The 26,000-nt window shown below is 42.5% G+C and overlaps 1 long non-coding RNA gene across 1 annotated transcript in view; it reads right to left on the reverse strand.

The window, feature by feature from the left end:
• Positions 1-26,000, reverse strand: part of LOC145344086 (uncharacterized) — a 73,248-nt gene that overhangs the window by 9,746 nt on the left and 37,502 nt on the right. The window contains exon 2 of the long non-coding RNA XR_013886838.1: positions 15,321-15,536. This is a non-coding gene — a long non-coding RNA (uncharacterized LOC145344086). The remainder of the gene's footprint in view (positions 1-15,320; positions 15,537-26,000) is intronic.

The raw sequence follows: 26,000 nt of genomic DNA on the forward strand, positions 1-26,000 counted from the left end.
TCTGTTATCTGTAAACTATCTGTGCTTTATATGCTCTGTCTGAGGCCAGAACAAAGAACAAAGAACAAAGAACAACCCAGCACGGGAAACAGGCCCTTCGGTCCAACAAGTCCGCGCCGCCGCATCACCCTACACCTATTCTACCCTGCGTATCTACAAATAGAACCCCTGACTTAGCCAGATTCAGGGGAGAATAGTGTCAATTTGGTAAAACCAATCAGCCTAAGAGCACATCTTTGGGGTGTGGGAGGAAACCGGAGCGCCCGGAGGAAACCCACGCAACCACAGGGAGAATGCACGAACTCCCACAGACACAGGCCCAAATCCATGTATCTGCACAGCTAGCAGTGATAGTCACTGAGCTGTTGCGGTGCCCATCTACCGGTCCAGGATCAAGCACACACACCGACACGAAGTACTAGGCCACTCCCGGAACCTCCAAGAGCAGCCCACGCACGACCCACCGTGTGCATGCCCCTCGTTTGACAACGAGGTGGACCTCCACCTGCGGAGTGAAAAGACAAAAACGTTAATCACGAGCCTGCCTTTCCGGTGTCTCCCGAGGTTCTAACCCTTATTCAATAACCCCTACCATAACCCTCCATCCTCGTTTCACTCATGTGCCTATCTAACTGAACCTTAAACGAGTCCAACGTTCCCGCCTCCACCACCCCACTCGGTAGCGCGTTCCATACCCCCACTACTCTCTGCGTAAAGAACCTTCCTCTCATATCCAAATTATACCTCTCCCCCCTCACCCTTAAATCATGTCCTCTTGTATTCGTAACCAATCTAGGGAGCAGTCTCTCACTATTGACCCTGTCTATTCCCTTCAGTGTCTTACATACCTCCATCATGTCACCCCTCAATCTCCGTCTTTCCAAAGAGAACAGTCCCAGTTTCTCCAACCTTTCCTTGTAACCCAACCCCTCCATGCCAGGCAACATCCTGGTAAACCTCCTCTGCACCCTTTCCAGAGCCTCCACGTCCTTCCGGTAGTAAGGTGACCAGAACTGGACGCAGTACTCCAAATGCGGTCTAACCAACGTTCTATACAACTGAAGCATTAGACGGCAGCTTTTAAACTCTATACTTCTTCCTATAAAGGCTAGCATTCCATAAGCCTTCCTGACAACATTCTCCACTTGTGTCACAACCTTCACGGATTTGTGAACCTGCACTCCCAGGTCCCTCTGTGTTTCTATACTCCTAATTTGTCTACCTTTTATCACATAACTCCTCTCTACATTATTCCTTCCAAAATGCATCACCTCGCATTTGTCAGGATTAAATTCCATCTGCCACCTACCTGCCCAATGCACCAACCTATCTATATCCTGTTGTATCACCTGACATTCCACTTCAGTACCCGCCAACCCTGCCATCTTGGTGTCATCAGCAAACTTGCTGATCACACCACCTACGCTCTCTTCCAAGTCATTTATGTAGACTACAAAGAGGAGAGGTCCCAGTACCGAGCCCTGCGGCACACCACTGGTCACTGGCCTCCAGCCCGACAAGGTCCCCTCCACAACTACCCTCTGTCTCCTATTGCCCAGCCAGTTCTCAATCCACCTAGCTACGTGACCCCGTATCCCATGCGCCTTAACCTTTTCTACCAGCCTACCATGAGGGACTTTGTCAAACGCCTTACTGAAATCCATATAGATGACATCAACGGCTTGCCCATCGTCAACCGTTTTTGTCACCTCCTCAAAGAATTCCACCAGATTCGTAAGGCAAGACCTCCCTCTAACAAAGCCATGTTGCGTATCCCCAATCAGACCGCAACGCTCCAAATGCTCATACATCCTACCCCTAAGTACTTTTTCCATTAATTTCCCTACCACTGATGTCAAACTCACCGGCCTATAATTCCCAGGGTTATCCCTACTACCTTTTTTGAACAGCGGTACCACATTTGCCACCCTCCAGTCTTCTGGGACCTCACCTGTGTCCAAAGAAGAGACAAAGATTTGCGCCAGAGGCCCAGCAATTTCATCTTTCACCTCCCTAAGCAGCCTGGGATAAATACCATCAGGCCCCGGAGCTTTATCCGTCCTTACGCTACCTAAAAGCCCTAGCACTTCCTCCCTCGTAATAGATATTTCCTGCAATATCTATTACGAGAACTCTCCATTCACCTGAAGAAGAGGGAAACCTCGAAAGCTAGTGAGTTTACTATCAAATAAATCGGTTGGACTTAAACCTGGTGTTGTCAGACTTTTTACTGTGTTTTCTGACTGGCCAGCAGGTATCATGGGTGAGATATCTCCACTTAGGAGCTTAATTGGATGGGAGGCCCAAATGTCTTGTTGGAATATAACAGTGTCAGACCTCCTAGAGAAAAGTATTGCAGGACTCCAACCAGTTCTCACCTGCATTAAGTCCCAGTCCATGGGCGTGATTCTCCGATTGCATCGTACAAAGAACAAAGAACAACCCAGCACGGGAAACAGGCCCTTCGGCCCAACGAGCCCGCACCGCCATTTCAACAAAGCATTTTCCTACACCTACCCTGCCCTGTGTGTATGTGAATGGTACCCCTAATGTAGCCATATTCAGGGGAGAATAGTGTCAATTTGGTACACCAATCAGCCTAAGAGCACATCTTTGGGGTGTGGGAGGAAACCGGAGCGCCCGGAGAAAACCCACGCAACCACAGGGAGAATGTGCAAACTCCCACAGACACAGGCCCAAATCCATGTATCTGCACAGCTAGCAGTGATAGTCACTGAGCTGTTGTGGTGCCCGTCTGCTGGTCCAGGATTAAGCACACACAACGACACGAAGTACTAGGCCACTCTCGAAACCTCCAAGAGCAGCCCACGCACGACCCACCGTGTGCATGCCCCTCATTTGACAACAAGGTGGACCGACACCTGTGGATTAAAAGAGACAAAACATTCGCATGTAATACTACATTTCCAGTGTCGTCCCAAGGCTCTGACCCTTTTTAATACCGTCTTCTATAACCTTCCATCCCTGTTTCACTCATGTGTCTATCTAAGTAAACAAGTCCAACGTGCCTGCCTCCACCACCCTACTCGGTAGCACGTTCCATACCCCCACGACCCTCTGCGTGAAAAACCTTCCTGTAGTATCCAAATTATACTTCTCCCCCCCTCACCCTTAGATCGTGACCTCTCATAATAGTTGTCCCCAATCTAGGGAAAGCCTGCCACTGTTGACTCTATCTATTCCCTTCATTATTTTATACACCTCTATCAGATCCCCCCCCTTAATCTCCGTCTTTCTACGGAGAAGAGCCCCAATTTACCCAATCTTTCCTCGTAACTCAGTCCTTCCATACCAGGCAGCATCCTGGTAAACCTCCTCTGCACTCTCTCCAGGGTCTCCACGTCCTTCCGGTAGTAAGGTGACCAGAACTGGACGCAGTACTCCAAATGCGGTCTAACCAATGTTCTGTACAACTGAAGCATTAGACGACAGCTCTTATACTCTATACCCCATCCTATAAAGGCTAGCATTCTGTAAGCTTTCTTCACAACCTTCTCTACCTGTGTCGACACCTTCAGAGACTTGTGCACCTGCACTCCCAGGTCCCTCTGTGTTTCTATACTCTTAAATCGGTCTACCTTTTATCATGTAACTCCTCCCCGCATTATTCCTTCCAAAATGCATCACCTCGCATTTGTCAGGATTAAATTCCATCTGCCATCTATCTGCCCAATATACCAACCTCTCTATATCCTGCTGTATCACCTGATAATCTTCCTCAGTATCCGCCAATCCTTGGTGTCATCTGCAAACTTGCTGATCACACCACGTACGCCCTCTTCCAAGTCGTTTATATATATTACAAAGAGGAGAGGTCCCAGTACTGAGCCCTGCGGCACACCACTGGTGACTGACCTCCAGCCAGAAAAGGACCCTTCCACTACTACTCTGTCTCCTGTGGCCCAGCCAGTTTTCAAACCATCTAGCTACCTGTCCTTGTGTCCCACGTGCCTTAACCTTTTCTACCAGCCTACCGTGAGGGACTTTGTCAAACGCCTTACTGAAATCCATACAGATGACATCAACGGCTCGTCCATCGTCAACCGTTTTTGTCACCTCCTCAAAAAATTCTACCAGATTCATAAGGCAAGACCTCCCCTGAACAAAGCCATGTTGCGTATCCCTAATCAGATCGCAACACTCCAAATGCTTATACATCCTATCCCTAAGAATTTTTTCCAATAATTTTTCTACCACCGATGTCAAACTCACTGGTCTATAATTACCAGGGTTATCCCTACTGCCCTTTTTAAACAGCGGTACCACATTAGCTACCCTCCAGTCCTCTGGGACCTCACCTGTGTCCAAAGAAGAGACAAAGATTTGCGTCAGAGGCCCAGCAATTTCATCTTTCACCTCCCTAAGCAGCCTGGGATAAATACCATCAGGCCCTGGAGCTTTATCCGTTTTTATGCTACCTAAAAACCCTAGCACTTCCTCCCTCGTAATGGATATTTCCTTCAAATGATCTACAGCTCCCTCCAAGACATTACACGACACCAAACCCCTCGCCTTCGTGAATACCAACACACAGTATTCATTCAGGATCTCCCCCATTCCCTCAGACTCGATGCATAGCTCCCCTCCTTTGTCCCTAAGAGGACCAATTTTCCCTCTAACCACTCTCTTGTTCCTAATATAAGAGTAAAATGCCTTTGGATTTTCCTTAATCCTATCAGCCAAAGCCATTTCATGCCCTCTTTTTGCCCTTCTAACTCCCCTTTTAAGCTCCCTCCTACTCTCTCTATATTCCTCCAGCGCTCTCTCCATTCCCAGTTGTTTTGACCTAACATATGCCTCTCTCTTCTTCCTGACCAAGTCTTCAATACCCCCTGTAATCCACGGCTCTCTAATCCTGCCTTTCCCATCCTTCCTCTTTGCCGGCACATGCCTTTCCTGCAACATTATCACTTTGCTCTTGAAAGCCTCCCACTTACCAACCGTGGACTTGCCAGCTAACAACCCCTCCCAATCAGTACTTGCCCTACAGTCAGCAAGAATGGAGAATTTGGCACTTAGCCAAAACTCCATTCACTGCAGCGACACCAGAGAATCCTAACCACGGACAAGGTCAGTGGTTTTCGGCATATATCTCAATCGAATGAATGTTTGAAAAAATAAAGCTTTTTATTGAATATTATTGTCAAGGGGAGATGTAATTGACTTCAATATCCATAGGAATTAACGCTGACTACAATTTTAGCTTCTTGAAAATTGTCATCTGAAAGTAGGCTATTCATAGGGACATCATAACTTAGCTGTGATATCCCAAACATACAGTCGTGTCTTGACACCCTACCATCTGCTTTTCTTATCAAGACAAACACTACAATTGTGACAAAGAAGCATTAGTTGATAGCCTGTGCAGTGGAAAGCCTCAAGCAATCTCTCACACAAAAGATTGTTAAGCTTCAGCCAAACCTACATGACACAGCCAAATCTGAATTGAGGCAAATTATTTAAATCACCCTAAATACATACCAACAAGATTCAAAGAGTCACTATTTGTTATTTGTAATGCTACGTACTGATACTGACATTTCTAACTTCCAAGCTACTTTAACTTGCAAAATTAATACAAAATAGGCACATTGTCAAAGACACAGAATTGATTGGATTTTGTTTTGTTTATCCAGCTCCTGTTGACAAGATTCAGGTTGGAAATACTGTGGTCAGGAACGTTCTGAGAATAGACAAGAGGTGCAGTTTTCAAGTAACAGGGATAAAATATACTTCACTTGCACATTCTAATGCTAAACAAATAAAAATTAAAAACAAGTGATAGAAAGGAGATAAAAATTAGCTGTCCTGGTAGTGCAGTAGGTAAATGCTCCATGTGACCTCACCAAACAGGGGCAGGAATCACAGTCTCACAGGACAATGTAATATAATGTAATACATCACAGGCTTCAACCTGGAGGCGCAAAGAATCTGGAAAGCCACGCTGCATTCTGCTTAAACTGTGCAACATTTTAATCCAGCTGCAGAGAACCTCCCTTTTTAAATTCATGTTATCCAATTGAGGATATTTGCTTTCTGACTATTTGAGCAATTGTGTTACCACAAATGTCTCCACCCATTTTTCATTTTCAGAGTCAGATTGCAAAGCAAGACTTGAGAGATTATAATTGTCTGTCATTGTCACACAATCACTTTATATCATTTTGTCTTAATCATATCATAAATATTGCAAATATCATTACATCATTAGCATGCAGCATGGAACAGAGTTACATGACCAGTTTACAGGTGTGGTTTGGATAGTCACACCCTTATGACACGTAATTCTAGAATGAATAATGTTCCACACCCTCCAACAAAATAGGAAGTCCAAACATCTGACTGCATTACAACATTTAGTACAAAAAAAAATCAACCTAACAGGCAAATACAAAACTGAAAATAATACTCCAAGGAAGACATCAAGAGGCAGTAAGACCTTGAGCAAACATTGTGCACTTGATTAGAAATACACCTTTTGAAGTTGTTTCTCAAATCTAGATAATGTTCCTATTGCTGATGCACCTTGATGATTTGTTGGCAAAAGCCATAAACAGGTCAATGCCTTCCTCAAGGGTTCGCATGTCATTCAATTGTCAGTGATCACAAAATAACTTTATTGGTTAGCACAAAGGTGAGCAGAGACATTTCAACTGTTCAGTCCACTGGTAACCAACATTCAAAGGCAATTTGTATCTCTCCATCTTCACATCCAACTTCAAGCTACTTGGCATGAATGCTTCTGTTGAGGACAGTACTATCAGCAGAGTTGCAGTTGAAGTCTTTAATTTTGTACTGCATCATGTGTCTAGCAATGTAATCACCATCTTATTCACATTCAGTTTATTCCTAACTTTGGAAGCACTGTCATTAGCATATTGTTAAGTAGTATGGGAACTGAACTCATCTCTTCCTTCCCCTTAACTTAATGAACAGTTAACACCTCAACCACCAAAGTTACATATTTTGAGAGAATTGTTTCCATTTATAGCCATTGTCTTTAGACATTTTGTTCTAAAAAATTGAATATTTTCACATTTTATTGAAGATTCTCATCTATGGTCAGCCTTTTTTAATTACATGTTTTTATAGCTTATATTTTGTTATTGATTGGCTTGCCTGGTGATTTACTGCACTAGCTAATCAATGTCTTAAATAAGAGAATTTAGTGTGAGCATTAACAAGTGGGCTGTAATTTATTCAGACAATGGAGGAGAATATCTCAGAAGAATTAATCACTGAGGCAATTATTGATTTCATTGGCCCTTGGAAGATGTCAAGATCAGTCCTGAAGAGCTATTTTTAGCTAAAAAAATCATTTTTTGATCTTTCTATCTTTTTCTTAGCAACTGTAAATTGCCAATGAACTTTAATCCAATGACAAATAAAAATGTGCTAAACAGTCCCCCATCATAGTTTAGGACTCCAAGCATATAATAGGACTTCTCTTCAAATAATTAAACAATCCAGTGAGATGGATCTGTGACAAAGAGAGAAAATGGCAACAACAAGAAAACCTGCACTAACTAATCACTGATTACATTAGCAAGCTATTCATTGCTGGCACATCTTGTTGCAATGGACTAAAGAGTTGTTGCCAAGAAATCAGATAAGTGATTGTCACGCCACTACACAGATGAGAAAAGTCAAGAAGTCAAGAGACTGTTGGGTAAACAATTATTCAAAGACATTACTCAGAAAACAAATGCACATATTTGAAGGGCTTGATATCTGTGGGGAATATGTTGCAAAAATGAAATAGTTGCTTCACACTTCCAACTGTTGATAATGCGATTAAGAGGATGGGGGTCTTGTACTTGATGAGATGCACTCATCCATTCATGGTACCTACTATGTCTTGTGAGGGTACAACCTCACACGTGTCAGTTGTTGAGTGATCATACTTATGAATATTGGCTGGTTGTTGAAGGAGGGAGGTGAAAGAGGTAAGTAGGGTCTCAAGTCAAGATGACTCCAAGATGACAAGAGGAGTTAGAAGCTTAGAATCCAGTGCGACAGACTTGCTAATTTGATATTCAACTTAGGTGGGTCCACAATACTCTGGAGAAATGCTGATGTTTGACCAGTTCAGTAATAGAATCTAGAACTGAAGATCTGTCATGCAAGACAGGGATTTTTTCCATTTGATTCCAGTAAAGTCTACAGGTTGTTCTAAAATCCTAGAAGGAAATGGCTGTTAGCCCAATTAAATGCGAAGTGGGAAGAACACAAATTGTTGGGTTGAACTTTTGTTCCAAAATTTCTAACTCATAATATTAAACAACATGCACAATATGCATCAAGGTAAAATAAGGAGATGTATGTTTCTATTGACAACCTGTCAAAGTATAATAACCAATTATTAAACCTGCATTCAAAACATTTCCTCATGTAAAGGATGCTCATTATTAAGCCAAAGTCCTGGTAGAAAATCAAACCATGCAGTGTGTTTGAAAACCTCTTGTAAATTATTACTTCATGGTGTAGCATATTGGAGTTGTACATGTGTTACCAAGTTTGGTAAATATCTTTCCAAACTCTCTTCAAACTCCTCACTTTAAGAAAAGTGGTAAGTCATAAGTTTGGAAAAGTTAATTGAAAGATTAATTAGGACAGCACAGTGACACAGGGGTTAGCACTGCTGCCCCATAGCACCAGGGGTTCAATTCCAGCCTTGGGTGACATTCTGTCTGGAGTTTACATGTTCTCCTTGGGTCGGTGTAGATTTCCACAGGGTGTTCTGGCTTCTTCCCACAGTCCAAAGATCTGTAGGTTAGGTGAATTTGCCATGTTAAATTGCCCCGTAGTGTCCAAAGATGTGTAGGTTAGATGAATTAGCCATGGTAAATGTATGGGGTTAAAGGGAATGGGGCGGCCTGAGTAAGATATTCTTTTGGTGGATCAATACAGACTCAATGGGCCAAATGGCCTATTTCTGCACTGTGGGAATTCTAGAGAACTAGAATCTCTAAGATATTGCTTGACAAATTGGTAGTGGCAGAATTATGGTAAATGAGTTATAATCAATGTATTTTTAAATAAACCATGGGACATCAGGCTTAAGCTAGTCGGTCATTCCAGCTTCTGGAATATCAGACGATCAATTAATAGTGCTCTCATTGTATCTGACTTTGCACAACAGTTAAGGATAAATAATTGGATTGTTAAGCTTAAATTTTGGACTTTGAACCCAAGGTTTAGTCACATTTTTGGTAAGCCAGATATAACAGGGGAGTTTTTGTCCTTCATGACATTCAAGAGAGATCATTCAACATTTGAGACAGCAACAAAAACAAAGTCCAAGCAGTGTTTTAAAAATGTTTCTGCAGGGCACAGCTACCAAGCTTGACTCAATGGAATCTGTTATTTTTAGCCCTCCTGGGCATAAGGAAATAAATTATTTTGAATTATGATGTGGAGATGCTGGGGTAAGTACTATATGAAATCTCATAACACCAAGATAATGTACAACAGGTTTATTTGGTAGCATGAGCTTTCAGAGTGCTGCTCCTTCATCAGGTGAACGGTAGTTGGGTTCACAAACGGAATATAAAGACGCAAACTTAATTACAAGGTAATGGTTAGAATGCAAGTTTTAATAGGTAATCAAGTCTTTATAGGTACAGACAATACAAGTGGTCTCTTTTAAGGTAAGTTAATTTATTAGTCACAAGTAAGGCTTACATTAACACAGCAATGAAGTTACTGTGAAATTCCCAGTCGCCATAGTCCGGTGCCTGTTCCAGTCAATGCACCTAACCAGCACATCTTTCGGACTGAGAGGGGAAACTGGAACACCTGGAGGAAATCCATGCAGACAAACGTGCAAATAGTCATTGACCCAAGCCGGGAATTGAACCTGGGTCCCTGGCGCTGTGAAGCAGCAGGGCTAACCACTGTGCTACAATGCCACCCTGACAATACAAGTGGGCATGATACATGATGTGGAGATTCCGGCATTGGACTTGGGTAAACACAGTGAGAAGTCTCACAACAACAGGTTAAAGTCCAACAGGTTTATTTGGTAGCAAAAGCCACTAACTTTCGGGCCTCTGACCCTTCGTCAGCTGAGTGGAGAGTTCTGTTCACAAACAGGGAATGTAAAGACACACACTCAGTTTACAGAATACTGATTAGAATGTGAGTTTTTACAGCTAATCAAGTCTTAAAGGTGCGGACAATGTGAGTGGAGATAGCAAGTGGATACAAGTGGAGACAGGGTTAAGCACAGGTTAAAGAGTTGTAAATTGTCTCAAGCCAGGACAATTAGTAAGATTTTGCAAGCCCTGGCAAGTTGTGGGGGTTACAGATAGTGTGACATGAACCCAATATCCCGGTTAAGGCCGTCCTCATGTGTGCGGAACTTGGCTATCAGTTTCCGCTCAGAGATTCTGCATTGTGTGTCTTGAAGGCCACCTTGGAGACCGCTTACCCGAAGATCAGAGGCCGAATGCCCATGACCGCTGAAGTGTGTTTCCTGACAGGGAGGGAATACTCTTGCCTGGTGATTGTCGAGCAGTGTTCATTTGTCCGTTGTCGTAGCGTCTTCATGGTCTCCCCAATGTACCTTGCCTCGGGACTTCCTTTCCTGCAGCATATCAGGTAGACAATATTGGCCGAATCACAAGAGTATGTACCGTGTACCTGGTGGATGGTGTTCTCACGTGAAATGATGGCATCCAAGTTGATGTCCAGCACGTCTTGCAAAGGTTGCTATGGCAGGGTTGTCTGGTGTTGTGGTCACTGTTCTCCTGAAGGCTGGGTAGCTTATTGCGTATAATGGTCTGCTTGAGGTTGTGCAGTTGTTTAAAGATAAGTCGTGGGGGTGTGGGGATGGCCTTGGCAAGATGTTTGCCTTCATCAGTGATATGTTGAAGGTTCCGGAGAAGATGTAGTTTCTCCTCTCCGGGGAAGTACTGGATGACAAAGGGTACTCTGTCCGCCGTGTCCAGTGTTTGTCTTCTGAGGAGGTCGTTGCGGTTTTTCACCGTGGCACATCAGAGCTGTCGATCGATGAGTTGAGCGCCATATCCTGTTCTTTTGAGGGCATCTTTTAGTGCCTGTAGGTATCTGTTGCAACCCTCCTCATCTGAGCAGATCCTGTGTATCAGGAGGGCTTGTCCATAGCAGATGGATTCTTTAACGTGTTTAAGCTGGAGAAGTGGAGCATCGTGGGGTTAATCTGTGGGCTCGCACTGCTGTGACATGCTGAGATGACTGTCCTTGACGAAGATGTGTGGGTCCAAGAATGCAGCCAATTCCAGAGGGTAGTCCATGGTGAGTCTGATGGTGGATGGAACTTGTTGATGTCATCATATAGTTGTTTCAGTGATTATTTGCTGTGAGTCTTGCAAAATATCACTAACTGTCCGGGGCTTGAGACAATTCACATCTCTTTAACCTATACTTAACCCTTTCTCCACTCGCATTATCTGTACCTGTAAAGACTTGATCACTTGTTAAGACTCATATTCCAACTATTATCTTGTAATTGAATATGTATCTGTATATGCCCTGCCTGTGAACTCAACTCCCACTCACCTGATGAAGGGGCAGTGCTCCGAAAGCTCGTGCTACCAAATAAACCTGTTGGACTTTAACCTGGTGTTGTGAGACTTCTTATTTTGGATTACTTTGAAAAACAATTGGACTTATATAATTCAGAAGTCACCACCAATTTATGAAACAATATCTCAAAAGGGTTAACATTTAATATTTGTCTAGGAAATAAATTCCAGAGGATAAATAAGCAATTCAAAAACCATTGCCTCAACATCTTGTATTTTATATAGTACTTTTAAGATAGAAAATGCTGCATTGTATTTCATGAGGTCTAAGAAAATGGATATCAAGCTGGTTAATAGGAAGAGTAGCTACACCTTGGTCAAAGAGTTGGGTGTAAGAGGAAGGTATAAAAGCAAAGACTTTCAGGGAAACCTGGCAGGAAGGATTCAAACAGAAGTTGTGCAAGAAGGGCAAAGATTAGGAATGCAACAACTGATCTGAGGATTGAGAAGAGGAAAGGGGTTTGTAAAGGGGTGGCACAGTGATTAGTAGGGCCACCTCACAGTATCAGGGACCTGGGTTCAATTTTGCTCTTTGGTGATTGTGTGGAGTTTGCACACTCTGTCTGTGCCTGCGTCGGTTTCCCTTGGGTGTTCCGGTTTCCTCCCACAGTCCAAAAATATGCAGGTTAGTTGGATTGGCCAAGCTAAATTGCCCTTAGTGTTGAGGGGATTAGCAGGGTAAATACATAGGGTTAGGGGATTGAGCCTGGGTGGGATTGTAGTTGTTGCAAGCTCAATGGGCCAAATGGCCTCCTTCTGCACAGTAGGAATTCTATTATTCTAAACGGGATGCCAGTTAACAGGGTCAAAGGGCCAAGAATTCTTTTTCAGATAAGAGAAAAATATCAAAGCAACAGCACTGACAGATGATGTTATTGGCAAGAGTGTGATTTTACATTTTAAAAAAGTAACTCTAAAATAAGTCATGGGGAAGATAATGGTACAGTGGTAATTTCACTGGACTTGTCATCCAGAGAGCCAGACGAATGAATGCTCTGGGGACATGGGTACAAACCTCACCATGGAATTTAAATTCAATTAATAGAATCAGGAATTGAAAAACTTGTCTCAGTAATGGTTGCCATGAAACCATTGCTGGTCATCATAAAAACTCATCTGGTTCACTGATGTCCTTTGGAGTAGGAAAGCTGCTGTACTTATATGGTCTCACCTACATGTGACTCCAGACCAACAGCAATGTGGTCAACACTTAGCTGTCTTTGGAAATGGTTTGGCAACCCACTCAGTTTGAGGGTAATTAGGGATGGGCAACAAATGCTGACCTTGCCACATCCCATAAGAGCATTTTTAAAAATTCAAGATTGTTTGGTGGTTTTTGTTTTTCTAAGTATTGTACATAGTGAAACAAACTCAGAGAATTTGTCTCATCTCATTTATTACCAGCACGTACTGGAATTTTTGGCTCAATTTGTTTTGTGCTAAACATTCAACCCAATCCATAAATAACATAAGCTTGATTATTGTATTGGACAAATATATTGCCATACTTCTGTATTTTTTACATAAATAAATAAATAAATCTGGACAAATAATTTAGCAATGTCTGATTTTTATGTCTTTTAATATGCTGGCAATCTTACATACTCTCCATTAAATAATTGTTATGCTATAAGGTTGATCAGAGTTGTACCAACTCCGATCAAGTTAGTGTGTAAAATGCAAAGGTTTCGTTATGAAGCTTGAAATCTCTTTAAGGGAAATTTGGTCTATTCCTGAGTGTAACATGGGCATTTGGCAAATTAACTGAATACAGTGTTCCAGATGTGGCTAAACTAATGTACGATTCCTTAGAATAGCCAGTGAAATGTTTTATTTTGGACATTAGCATCACCATTAGATGCAAGACTCCAGCAAATGCTTTGCAAAATGATGGCACAGTGAAGATGCACATCACAAACATAGCAATATAGCCAGGTCACAGAAGTCCCAGGGGCCAATGAGTCCCTAGGTGTGTTCTGTTTGGCTCTGTGCACAGCAAAATTCTCCTAACTCCAGCCTCCCTGCTGCAGAAACAAAGTGCTGGATAATGATATAAAAGCAAAATACTGCGGATGCCGGAATCTGAAACAAAAACAGAGAATGCTGTAAGATCTCAACAAGTCTGACAGCACCTGTGGAGAGAGAATAGGGCCAACATTTGGAGTCTGGGTGACCCTTCGTCAGAGCTGGGTTTGACAAAGGGTCATCCAGACTCAACATTGGCTTTATTTTCTCCCTCTCCACAGATGCCATCAGACCTGTTGAGACTTTCCAGCATTTTCTGTTTTTGTGCTGGATAATAGAAACGTCATTCATAGTAACTTCATTGCAGTGTTAATGTAAGCCTTATTTATGGCTAATAAATAAACTATAACTTAATGTCACCTGACAGTATCACAACCTGAAGAGCGCACTTTAAACAAATATTGATCCCATTCCATATGAATAGCATAGTGAAACGTGGCAAAGTATGAGGTAACAAAACTCTCTTCAGATGTCTTTCTACCTCCTTTGTATGTCCTTCATATGATTATTCCCAGATAGTGATTATTATGGGCAGCACGATGGCAAGTGATTAGCACTGCTGCCTCACAATGCCAGGGGCCTGGGTTCAATTCCTGGCTTGGGTCACTATCTGTGGGATGTTCTCCCGGTGTCTGTGAGGGTCTCCTCCATGTGTTTCGGTTTTCTCCCATAGTCCAAAGATGTGCATGTTAGGTGGATTGGCCATGCTAAATTTCCCCTCAGTGTCAGGGGGACTAGCCAGGATAAAAGTATGGGGTTATGGGAATAGGGCCTGGGTGGGATTATGGTTGGTGCAGACTCGATGAGCCGAATGGCCTCCTTCTGCATTGTAGGATTGTATGATTATGCAATTTAGTGAGGATCCGAATTTCTCCTCTTCTGTGGGGCTCAATGTTAAGGGAGCTCGATTTACTTCTGGAAATCTCCGTTATGCCAACGATGGAATATTGAGTTCAAAGTGACTCGAAGAGGTGAATCGTGCGCTTACACACCTACATGATAAAGCTGGCAATCACTGTCAGTTTGAACACGCATCTCAAAGCTTTGATCACCAGTTCCTTTTGGAATTTAATGGCAAATTTAAATCGATTTAGACATAACTTCACATCGTGGCAAATTCCCATGTCTCAACTCAATGGATAGCACAAGACAGGATAGGGGCCAGTGTCCCTATCCTACTGCTCGGGACATGACTAAATGATGCTGTCACCAGCCACAGGCTGTTGTTTTGCTTATCGCTGAGAAAGCTGCAGTTAAACCCTAGCAATGGAGGGCGGCCAAGTGCAAAGGGAAAGATTTCATTGACATTACCCGCTCGTCTGCTGGGGTTTGTTTAGAACTTGGGGAAAAAAAGGAGGAATTCTTAATGACAGTTAACGCCACACACAAAACAAAACTCCTTCAACAATCTTAACACAAGCTTAAGTTAAGGGGGGAGATTATTGCCACGTAGTCAGACCATAACCCAGTGAGAACTGGCAACTGTGTAATCCAGAGGCTGCTCACCGTCTCCCACTCTTAGCATCATCCCCGACTCTCCCTGAGACCCGGGCAGCCAGCCTGGGGTGAAACCTGGTAGAATGGCGGAGGCATGCAAATTACACATCTGGGACTGCCACATCTGTGAGAAATTCAACAGTTGCAGGGGAGAGACCGAGAGGGCAAACAAACACATGGAATTAAAATATGTCTCCAGCGGTTACTTACGGCGGGCTCACGGGACCCAACAGTCGAAGTGCTCATGATTTCTTCCGGGTGTTAATTGATAGTTTCCCTCCTCCTTTTCTTGTGATCGGTCAGTGGACCTGGCAATAAATTCCGGTCAATCAATCTGATCTTCCAGGCGGTGGCTGGACAAGCCGGCGAGTGAACAAGTGTCTTTGTGATTGATGTAATGGAATCCAGTGTCAATAGGGGGCGATTCTATGGAGGAAGAGGAGGGGAGAGGGTCCCGCAGAAATAAGTAGTTTCTGACCAAAGGTTTCGTTTTATTGAAATAAATTGAAATCAAACATTTCACCGTTAATTCAGATGTAATGAATACGCCGTGTTTTAGAAGTATCAGCTGGCCAAACGTGTAAAAGATTATTTAATTTGCTAAATGTCATTTTTGTGTATGATTTGAATATTATTAGTTGTGCTCCTGAGGCATTTTTGTTAGTTTTTTTTTAATTTCAAGTGATGCTACCACTCCCCCCGCCCGCCCCTCGGCGTCTTTCAGTGTTCCGTTAAAATAGTTTGAAAAACCATAAAATTCTACAAGCTAGCATAACGTTTCCCAATTTTTCTGTCGTTTTCATGCGCCCATTCAGGGTGTGTCTCAAACTATCCGCCAAACCATTACAGCGCTCAACAGCTTGCTTAGGCTTAAAAGTTAAGACTTAAAGGACAATATGCGTTTGCAAAAACTTTCCATTCGTTTACGGATATTGTAACATAACGTGCATCCAAATGCACTGTTATTTAACTTGCATAGACCATTATCACAAGAAGTAACACACGATTGATTCTGCTACTCAGCCGAACGAAGACAACACCAGTGACTTCTTTTTCCAGTAGCCAATTTGCATACATCATGCCTCTACAAATAGCAATATAATGAGAGCAGATAATCTGCTTTCGTGATATTGATTGAGGGATAAATGTTGATCAAGCACATTTACCCTCATTTTCACGTGGAATTAAAGGGTAATTAGCTGAATCATCCAAATATTTGTGTTACAGTTTACGTAAACTTAATTTCCAAACAAATAGGGTTTCAGTGTAATATCTCAGTTGAAGGGGATCACCTCTGGCAGTGCAGCACTCCCTCAGTGTTGCACTGGATTGTCAGTTTAGATTTTGTATTTAGACAATTACAGCACAGCTGTCTTTATCCTATAAGAACAATGAAGTTTTCACTCTGCACCAAAGACAGGAAGTTTGGCTGAATTCCCAGTGCTGCAGCTGAGATCAGTTAACACAGCACATAGGATTAAACTTGCAACTTTCAGGTCTGTATGACTAACGTACTTGTGATTGGCAGCATTTACTCACAATACCACCAGCAGGAGGGCTCAGCAAACATTAAGATAGTACCTTCTTGTCCCATCCATTTGTGCACCGATACCACTCAAATCAAATATTAATGATTTGAACTTTATCTGTAATTCAAAGCTATAAATGGACATAGCACTGAAAAAAATGCTAGAGACATAGTTAGTGAAAAGTTGCAGGAGATTTCAGATAGTTTCATTTGTTTGGAAATTAAGTTTAAGTAAACTGTAACACGATATTTGAATGATCAAGCTGCAGAATTCCAATTTAAAACAGGATCCCAAAAGCATCATCCATTTCAGAGCATTCTACATTAATGGTTTACAGTCAGGTAAGTGAGACATTCCAAGCTATTCTTAATACCTATCATACTCTATCCAGGACAATGCAATGGCCTGTGCTATTTACCATGCACTTTTCCTAGAGATGGAAGAAAGGACAGCCTGGATCACCAATTGCTTGTAAGAAAGATTCACATTTATTTGGCATTATATCACATCTCTTAGAAATGTAATAAAATACTTCAGTACCACACTTCAACTTGCATCATACTTCAGATGAAAGGCAGAAATAGTCTGGAGCACATGATTTGAATCATCCTATCAGATCTGAAAGGGATTAATAATTATTCGGTAAGCCTTATAAAATGTAGGGGCGGCATGGTGACACAGTTGTTAGCACTGCTGCCTCACAGTGCCAGGAACCCAGATTTGATTCCTGGCTTGGGTCACTGTCTGTGTGGAGTTTGCGCATTTTCCCCATGTCTGCATGGGTTTCCTCTGGGTGCTCTGGTTTCCTCCCACTATTTGAAAGATGTGCTGGTTAGGTGCATTGGCCATGCTAAATTTTCCCTCAGTATATTTGAACAGGCACCAGAATGTGGTGACTGGGGGATTTTCACAGTAACTTCATTGCAGTGTTAATATAAGCCTACTTGTGACACTAATAAATCAACTTAACCTTATCAACATTGCCTAATTAGGTGGCAGAATAAAAGTTTAAGCACGGCACATCTAATTCCAACTAAATTAAACCCACCTGCCCGAGAAGGATCCAATTACGGTGGTGCAACAAATATGATAGAACTTTCTGAAATCAATGAGAATGTTTTTAAGTTAAAGGCACCAAACATTCATACTGCATAGCATATGTCATAAAATATAATATTGATTCATAAGCAACAGCATAATATTAAAAAGGGTAGGTCCTGTTTGACAAATTTATTTGGCTTTTTTATGGATATCATGAATAAAATAGATAACAGAGATACCTGTATCAATAGTTTATTTGGATTTTTAGAAGGTATGTAGACATGTAGACTATTAATTACCACAAGGTCCAATACAATCTAAGGGTCAATCTAGTTCTGGATAAGAACATCGATTAAAAATGAAACAGAGTACTCATAAGAAGCACTATCTCAGACTGGGACAAGTTGATGAGGAATATGTTAGCCATCAGTGCTTAGATCTTTGTTGTTACTCAACTACATTAATGACAGGATGCAAAACAATTGTAATCTTATTAAATCCGCAGACTGCATGTGAATAGGGTGTTAAATGCATTAGTGAGATCTACGAAATGTGAAGAGGTAAAGCCTGTTCCCTACACTTGTAGCTGGGGCATGTAGAACAGCGAGTATATTGCAGATCTTCCAGCATGTAAACCATGCTGTACTTCTAGATATACTTAGCCTTTTAAGCATGATCCAATAACTTGAGGAGCAAAATTCTTCTTTCACACTCCCTTCTGTTCCCTTCATTTTGTATAATGTGATGATGTTTGCATCACGTGTATCCTGTGGCATGTCTATTAACAGGGTAGGATTCTACAAGATTTGATCAGAGAACTCCACTACACTGATGATGCTCATTGCTTGCACAGAAACACTTCCACACAAATTCATGGATTCTCTCTGATGCCTGCATTTGTTCGCCATGACCATAAGCATCAAGAACAACTTTCACATCTTTGTCCCTGATCACATTAAATAACACCCTGCTGGAAGTGGTTATCAAATATCAAACGGCCTGTTTCTTGATGCAGAAATGGACACATGCATAGAGAAAGCAACTACCACAAAATGTGCATGGACTAACATCAAGCTGACAAAGAACAGTACAGCACTGGAACAGACTGTTCGGCCCTCCAAGTCTGTGCCGCTCATGAGCCCAACTAGACCATTCGTTTGTATCCCTCTATTCCCAATCTGTTCATGTGGCTATCTAGATAAGTCTTAAACAATCCCAGCATGTCTGCCTCAACCACCTTGCTTGGCAGTGCATTCCAGGCACCCACCACCCTCTGTGTAAAATACGTTCCCCTGACATCTGTTTTCAACATTGCCCCCCTCACCTTGAACTCGTGACCCCTTGTGTTTGTCACCTCTGACCTGGGAAAAAGCTTCCCACTGTTCACTCTATCTATGCCCTTCATAATTTTATACACCTCTATTAGATTGCCCTTCATCCTCCTTCTTTCCAGGGAGAACAACCCCAGTTTACCCAATCTCTTCTCATAGCTAAGACCCTCCATACCAGGCAACATTCTGGTAAACCTTTTCTGTACTCTCTCCAAAGCCTCCACGTCCTTCTGGTAGTGTGGCGATCAGAACCGTACACAGTATTCCAAATGTTGCCGAACCAACGTTCTATTCAGCTGCAACATCATATGCCAACTTTTGTACTCTATGCCCTGTCCAATAAAGGCAAGTATGCCATATGCCTTCTTTACCACCTTCTCCACCTGTGCTGCCACCTTTAAGGATCTGTGAACTTGCACACCCAGGTCCCTCTATGTGTCTATACTCCTGATGGTTCTGCCATTTATTGTATAGCTCCCCCCTACATTAGATCTACCGAAATGCATCACTTCGCATTTATCTGGATTAAATTCCCTCTGCCATTTCTCCGCCCAATTTCCAAGCCTATCTATACACAGCTGTATTCTCTGACAATGTTCATCACTATTTGCAACTCCAGCAATCTTCGTGTCATCCACAAACTTACTGATTACACCAGCTACATCTTCTTCCAAATCATTTATATATATCACAAACAGCAGAGGTCCCAGTACAGAGCCCTGCAGAACACCACTAGTCACAGACCTCCAACCGGTAAAAGACCCCTTCACTGCCACCTTCTGTCTTCTATGGCCAAGCCAGTTCTCCACCCATCTAGCTAGCTCACCTTTTATCCCATGAGATTTAACCTTTTGCACCAGCCTGCCATGAGGGACCTTGTCAAACGCTTTACTAAAATCCATATAGACGACATCCACGGCCCTTCCCTCGTTAATGATTTTTGTCACCTCCTCAAAAAACTCAACCAAATTTGTGAGGCATGACCTCCCTCGTACAAAAACCAAATTTGTGAGGCATGACCTCCCTCGTACAAAAACCAAATTTGTGAGGCATGATCTCCCTCGTACATAAACCAAACTGACCTTTAGGACCAAAGTGCTGGTTATGAGAACTATGTTCTCAGAACCTGGTTGAATGAATGTGAAACATAGAACATAAAACACTACAGCACAAACAGGCCCTTCGGCCCACAAGTTGCACCGATCATATCCTTACCTACCAGGCCTATCTATAACCCTCAATCCCATTAAATCCCATGTACTCATCCAGAAGTCTCTTAAAAGACCCCAATGAGTTTGCCTCCACCACCACCGACTGCAGCCGATTCCACTCACTCACCACACTCTGAGTGAAAAACTTACCCCTGACATCTCCTCTGTACCTACTCCCCAGCACCTTAAACCTGTGTCCTCTCATAGTGACCATTTCAGTCCTGGGGAATAGCCTCCGAGAATCCACCCTATCTATACCTCTCAACATCTTATAAACCTCTATCAGGTCACCTCTCATCCTTTGTCTCTCCAGGGAGAAAAGACCGAGCTCCCTCAACCTATCTTCATAAGGCATGCCACCCAATCCAAGCAACATCCTTGTAAATCTCTTCTGCACCCTTTCAATAGCTTCCACATCCTTCTTGTAGTGAGGCGATCAGAACTGCGCACATTACTCCAAGTGGGGTCTGACAAGGGTCTTATAAAGTTGCAGCATTACCTCCCAACTCCTAAACTCAATCCCTTAATTAATGAAAGCTAGTACACCATACGCCTTCATACCACATCCTCCACCTGCGAGGCCAATTTAAGAGTCCTATGGACCCAGACCCCGAGGTCCTTCTGATCCTCTACACTGCTAAGAGTCCTACCCTTGATATGGATGATTGTGAGCTATCAAGAAAGGAAACTCACAACTTTCACCTTCATTATTTGCAGTGCATTCTGGGCATCTGATGAGAGGACAAGATCATAGATGCAGTAGCGCACTCAAAAGGCAAAGCTCCAGAGTATGTTAGGCTCACCAAGCAGCGACAACTTCACTGTAGATTAGGCATGTGCGTATGTTGGAAGGCAGTAACATGCCTGAGGATGTCGGAAGTAACCAGAACCAGACAACCAGTAGGACACCCAGCTTCAGCTTCGAAGATGCTTCCAAGTATGGCATGAAGGCCCTAAACATCGAATATTGCACTTAGGAGACACTAGCTAATGACAGGAAAATGGTGATCAATTGTGGGCTGGCGTGCACCACCATGATGATGAGTGGCTACAGTGACTTGCCAACAGGCCTGTACCAGAAATAACAACGAAAAATGACACTGGGTAACTACTTCATATGCAGCCCTTGTGAAGAATGTGCCTCTCATGGATTGGTCTCTTCAGCCATCTGCAAGCTACCCAATATGAAGCAATTATTCCCAATGGATTTGATTTGTTCCATGTTCTTCATCTTATACAGATTGAAGGATGCCGCTGATTTGAATAGCAAGATCTGCAAGGGTGTAATTAAGATCATGCAAATTAGTTTAGATCTAGAATGTAATGGGGTAGAACAAGAAATAAATTTAATTTAACAGGGACAGATGTGAAATACTGAATATAAAGGAAAGTGCATTTCTACAGACAATTTTTTTTTAAATCAATCGTGGGAAATGGACATCGCTGGATAACAAGCATTTATTGCCCATCCTTAGTTGCCTGAGTGCAGTTGAGAGTCAACCACATTGTTGTGGGTCTGGAGTCACATTTAGGCCAATCCAAGTGAGGACAGCAGATTTCCTTCCTGAAAGGACATTAGTGAACCAGATAGTTTTTTTTACAACAATCGATCATAGTTTCATGATCATCAGTAGATTCTTAATTCCAGATTTTCTCTTACTGAATTCAAATTCCATCATCTGCCATGGTGGGATTCAAATCCAGGTCCCAGATCCACTCAAATCCACTCCAGGCAAAGAGTTATATATGTAATAAAACATGGACTACTTTCAATGTTAAGACCATATGGATAATGTTAGGGACCCAATCAGAAACGTCAATGTATGTTATGCAGTTTGCCTGGACCCAACTTTTGTATTTAATTTTGGCATGAGGGTGAGCATAAGATGTTTTGCTTCAGGTATGATGCAACTGACCTACTAGGATGTTTTTATTAAAACAAACTTTATTTAAGAGCACAGTTAGAATATAACAAGAAGAATTAGTATAACTTTTACTAATTAAAATACTTAAACATGACAAAGTGTAATTCTGAACAGTTCCAATTTAGCAGTATCCCCCATGGACAAAAATTCCTTTCACAGACGACACAAAAATGGGAGGAAAGACAAGTTGCGAGAGAAGTTTACAAAGAGATATTGATAGGTTAAATAAGTGGGCAAAAAGCTGTCAAATGGAGAAGAAATTGGGAAAATGTGAAGTTGTTCATTTTGGAAGGGAAATCAAAAGAACAGAGTATTATTTAAATGGAGAAAAACTGCAGAAAGCTGCAACACACAGAAACTGAAGCGCACGTGCATGAATTACAGAAAACTAGCACATAGGTGCAGCAGGAAATCAGGAAGGCTAATGGAATGCTGGCTCTTATTTCAAGAGGGCTGGAGTATAAAAGTATGGAATTCTTGCTGCAACTGGAGTACTGAGAATAGCCTTGGTCCCCTTATGTAAGGAAATGTATTATTTCAGAGACGTATAAGATAATGAAAGGGATGGATAGGGTAGAGGTAGAGAGATTCTTCCCGCTTAGAAAGGATAGCAGGACTAGAGGGCACAGCCTCAAGTTAAGGGGGGGGGGCAGTTTAGATCGGAGTTGAGGAGGAACTTCTTCACTCAAAGGGTGGTGAATCCCTGGAATTCTCTGCCTGTTGAAGTGGTGGAGGTTACCTCGCTAAATATATTTAAGTCACAGGTAGATAGGTTTTTGACAGACAAGGGAATTAAGGGTTATGGGGAGAAAGAGGGAAAGTGGAACTGATTCACTTCAGGTCAGCCATGATCTTACTGAATGGTGGGGCAGGCTCGAAGGGCTAAATGGCCTACTCCTGCTCCTATTTCTTATGTTCTTATGTTCATTACAGGCAGTTGAAAGAAGGGTCTTCAGGACAATCCCCAGTATGGAAGAATTGTCTTATGAGGAAAGGTTAAACAGGTTGGTACTCATTTGGATTTAGAAGAATGAGAGGCAATCTCATTGAACCATATAGGATTCTTAAGGAGCTTGACAGGGTAAATGCTGAGAGGATGTTTCTGCTCACGGGAGAGTCTAGGACTAGAGAGCATAGTCTCAGAGTAAAGAGACACCAATTTGAGTTGAGGAGGAATTTTTTCTCTCAGGAGGTTGTGACTCTTTGGAACTCCTTGCCACAGAGAGCTATGGAGGCAGAGTCATTTTGTATATTTAAGGTTGAGATAGATTTTGATCAGTAAAGGAATGAAGGGTGACAGGGAAAGTAAATGTAAGGAATGTTGGATCAGCCATGATCCTATTGAATGATATTGAATAGGCCAAATGGCCTATTCCTGGTTCTATTTCTTATGATCTTATTTAGTTCATTTTATCAGAACTGTCATGGATTTTCAAATGCTAAAGATTTATTTCTATTTGATTAAACACATTTCTTAATCTTAATCTTGAAAATTTGGATTTGACCAGTCTCTGTTTTTTGCATAATTGCTTCCAATTTTCTTTATAATTTATTTTAACTTTGCCCTTCCTAGAAATTTTCAATACTTTCTTGGAGTCTTAAGGAAACATTCATGGAAATCCTCGCATTTCCTGAAATTTAATGCAATCAATTCAAATTCTACTGCCCATTCAAAAATTTGTTGCTGGTACATTGCTTGTTTATTAAAAAGATCAATTAATAACAAACAATGAGAAAGATAAATTACGTCAGCAATGTGAAATCCCAATTCACCACAATGCAACACCATCTTGTAATCAAAAAGTGAGAAAGTGAAAGACACAGAGACAGACAGACATGCAGACACGCATGCACACTTCCTCCTTTGCTTGATTCAATAGGATTTAGTGTCTCTGCCTGACACAGGCACACCCAATGGGGATATAGATCAGTTGGAGACTCGGACAGATGGAGTTTAATCCGGACAAATGTGAGGTAATGCAGTTTGGAAGGTTTAATAAAGATAGGAAATATACAGTAAATGGCAGAACCCTTAAGAGTATTGATAGGCAGCGGGATCTAGGTGTACAGGTACACAAGTTACTGAAAGTGGCAACGCAGATGGAGAAGGTAGTCAAGAAGGCATAAGGCATGCTCGCCTTCATCAGTCGGAGCATTGAGTATAAAAATTGGCAAGTCACGTTGCAGCTTTATAGAACCTTAGGTCGCACTTGGAATATAGTGTTCAATTCTGGTCGCCATGCTACAGAAAGATGTAGAAATTTTGGAGAGGGCACAGAAAAGATTTACCAGAACATTGCTTGGTATGGGGGACATTAGCTATGAGAAGAGGTTGAAGAAACTTGGTTTGTTCTCACTGGAATGAAGGAAGTTGAGGGGCCACCTGATAGAAGTCTACAAGATTATAAGGGACATGGACAGAGTGGATAGTCAAAAGCTTTTCCCCAGGTTGGAAGAGTCAATTACTCGGGGGCATAGGTTTAAGGTGTGAGCAGCAAGGTTTAAAGGAAATGTGCGAGGCAAGCTTTTTACACAGAGGGTGGTGGGTGCCTGGAACTCGCTGCTGAGGGAGGTAGTGGAAGCAGATACAATAGTGAGTTTTAAGAGGCATCTGGACAAATACGTGAATAGGATGGGAATAGAGGGACATGGTCCCTGGCAGGGTAGGGAGTTTTAGTTCAGTTGGACAGTATGGTCAGTGCAGGCTTGGAGGGCCGCAGATCTTTTTCCTGTGCTGTAATTTTCTTTGTTCTTTGTCTAGACTGGTCCTGACAATATGGTTTGGTCTTCCCCCAAGACAATCTCTTGAACCAGACGATGATGGTGTAGTTGAGGGGAATGGAGATGAGGCAAATGCAGTGTTTTGGGGAGTTCTCTGTCCGCAGGTAGTCATAGCCTTCCCACATGCATTCGGCCATCTTTGATTTGCTCCTGATTCATATGTCATATTGCCTCACATTTCCAATGAATGGACTTTATTTACTACCTCGTTGGAGAAATCTACAAGCGACTTTGTTTCTCTATTTCTAGAAGTGTAGTCCAAGGAGATTGGTGCTGGCCCTAGCTAAAGGTATCCTTGAAGCCCCTTTCTGAGTGGTAGCAATTCCTTTGTAGTGACTTCTGCCTCCCTGGCTGGCACTGAACTCTCTTCCCAATGTGACAGCAATTCTGATATAGATGGCGCCAACTGGAGGCCTGCGCCTGGTGGGAGCAAAAGGAGATGTATCCCAGATGATGGTCACTGCATCCGGTATCTCGAACTGGGGAGTTCACATCAGTGTCCATGGCTGCAATCGCCACCTGCTCCTCCTGAATCTTCTTGTAAAACTCACTGGAAGTGGAGAAAACACAATGGGTGAATTTTACAAAAAAATTTTAAGTGCCAACGAGTGAGAAAACGGGAGAGAATTGCACTTTTTCTGGGCGAGCTGCACATTGCAATGTTATGGCTCCAAGTGCAAAAGAAAGCCAGGATACGATTCTCACCTGTAGAGGAGGGGTGGAGCCTAATCTCGCCAGTGATGCAGATTGCTGTGCTATTGGGGTGCCATTTCGCAGATGCCCCGATCTCCCAGAGTACTGGGAGATCTCCTGCTGCCTGATGCCGATTGCTCCCTGTGCTTGTCTCTCCCCCCCACCATGGACATTGGGACACACCTCCCTTCCCGACTGCCCCCTTTACAGAGTTCCTCCCATGTCCAAATGATAGCCACCCTGCTCAGCAATCGTCCATGTATGATTCCAAGGGCCAGGTTGTCAAAGTGGGATTGAAAACCTGACAACCTGACACCCAGATGGATTCTCGCCATGATTCTGCGCCTGAACCGTATTGCTGTTATGGTGCTATTTTGAA

The sequence above is a fragment of the Carcharhinus amblyrhynchos genome, chromosome 6 (genome assembly GCF_965287045.1).
Source record: "Carcharhinus amblyrhynchos chromosome 6, sCarAmb.v2.hapA, whole genome shotgun sequence".
NCBI classification, from domain to species: domain Eukaryota; kingdom Metazoa; phylum Chordata; class Chondrichthyes; order Carcharhiniformes; family Carcharhinidae; genus Carcharhinus; species Carcharhinus amblyrhynchos.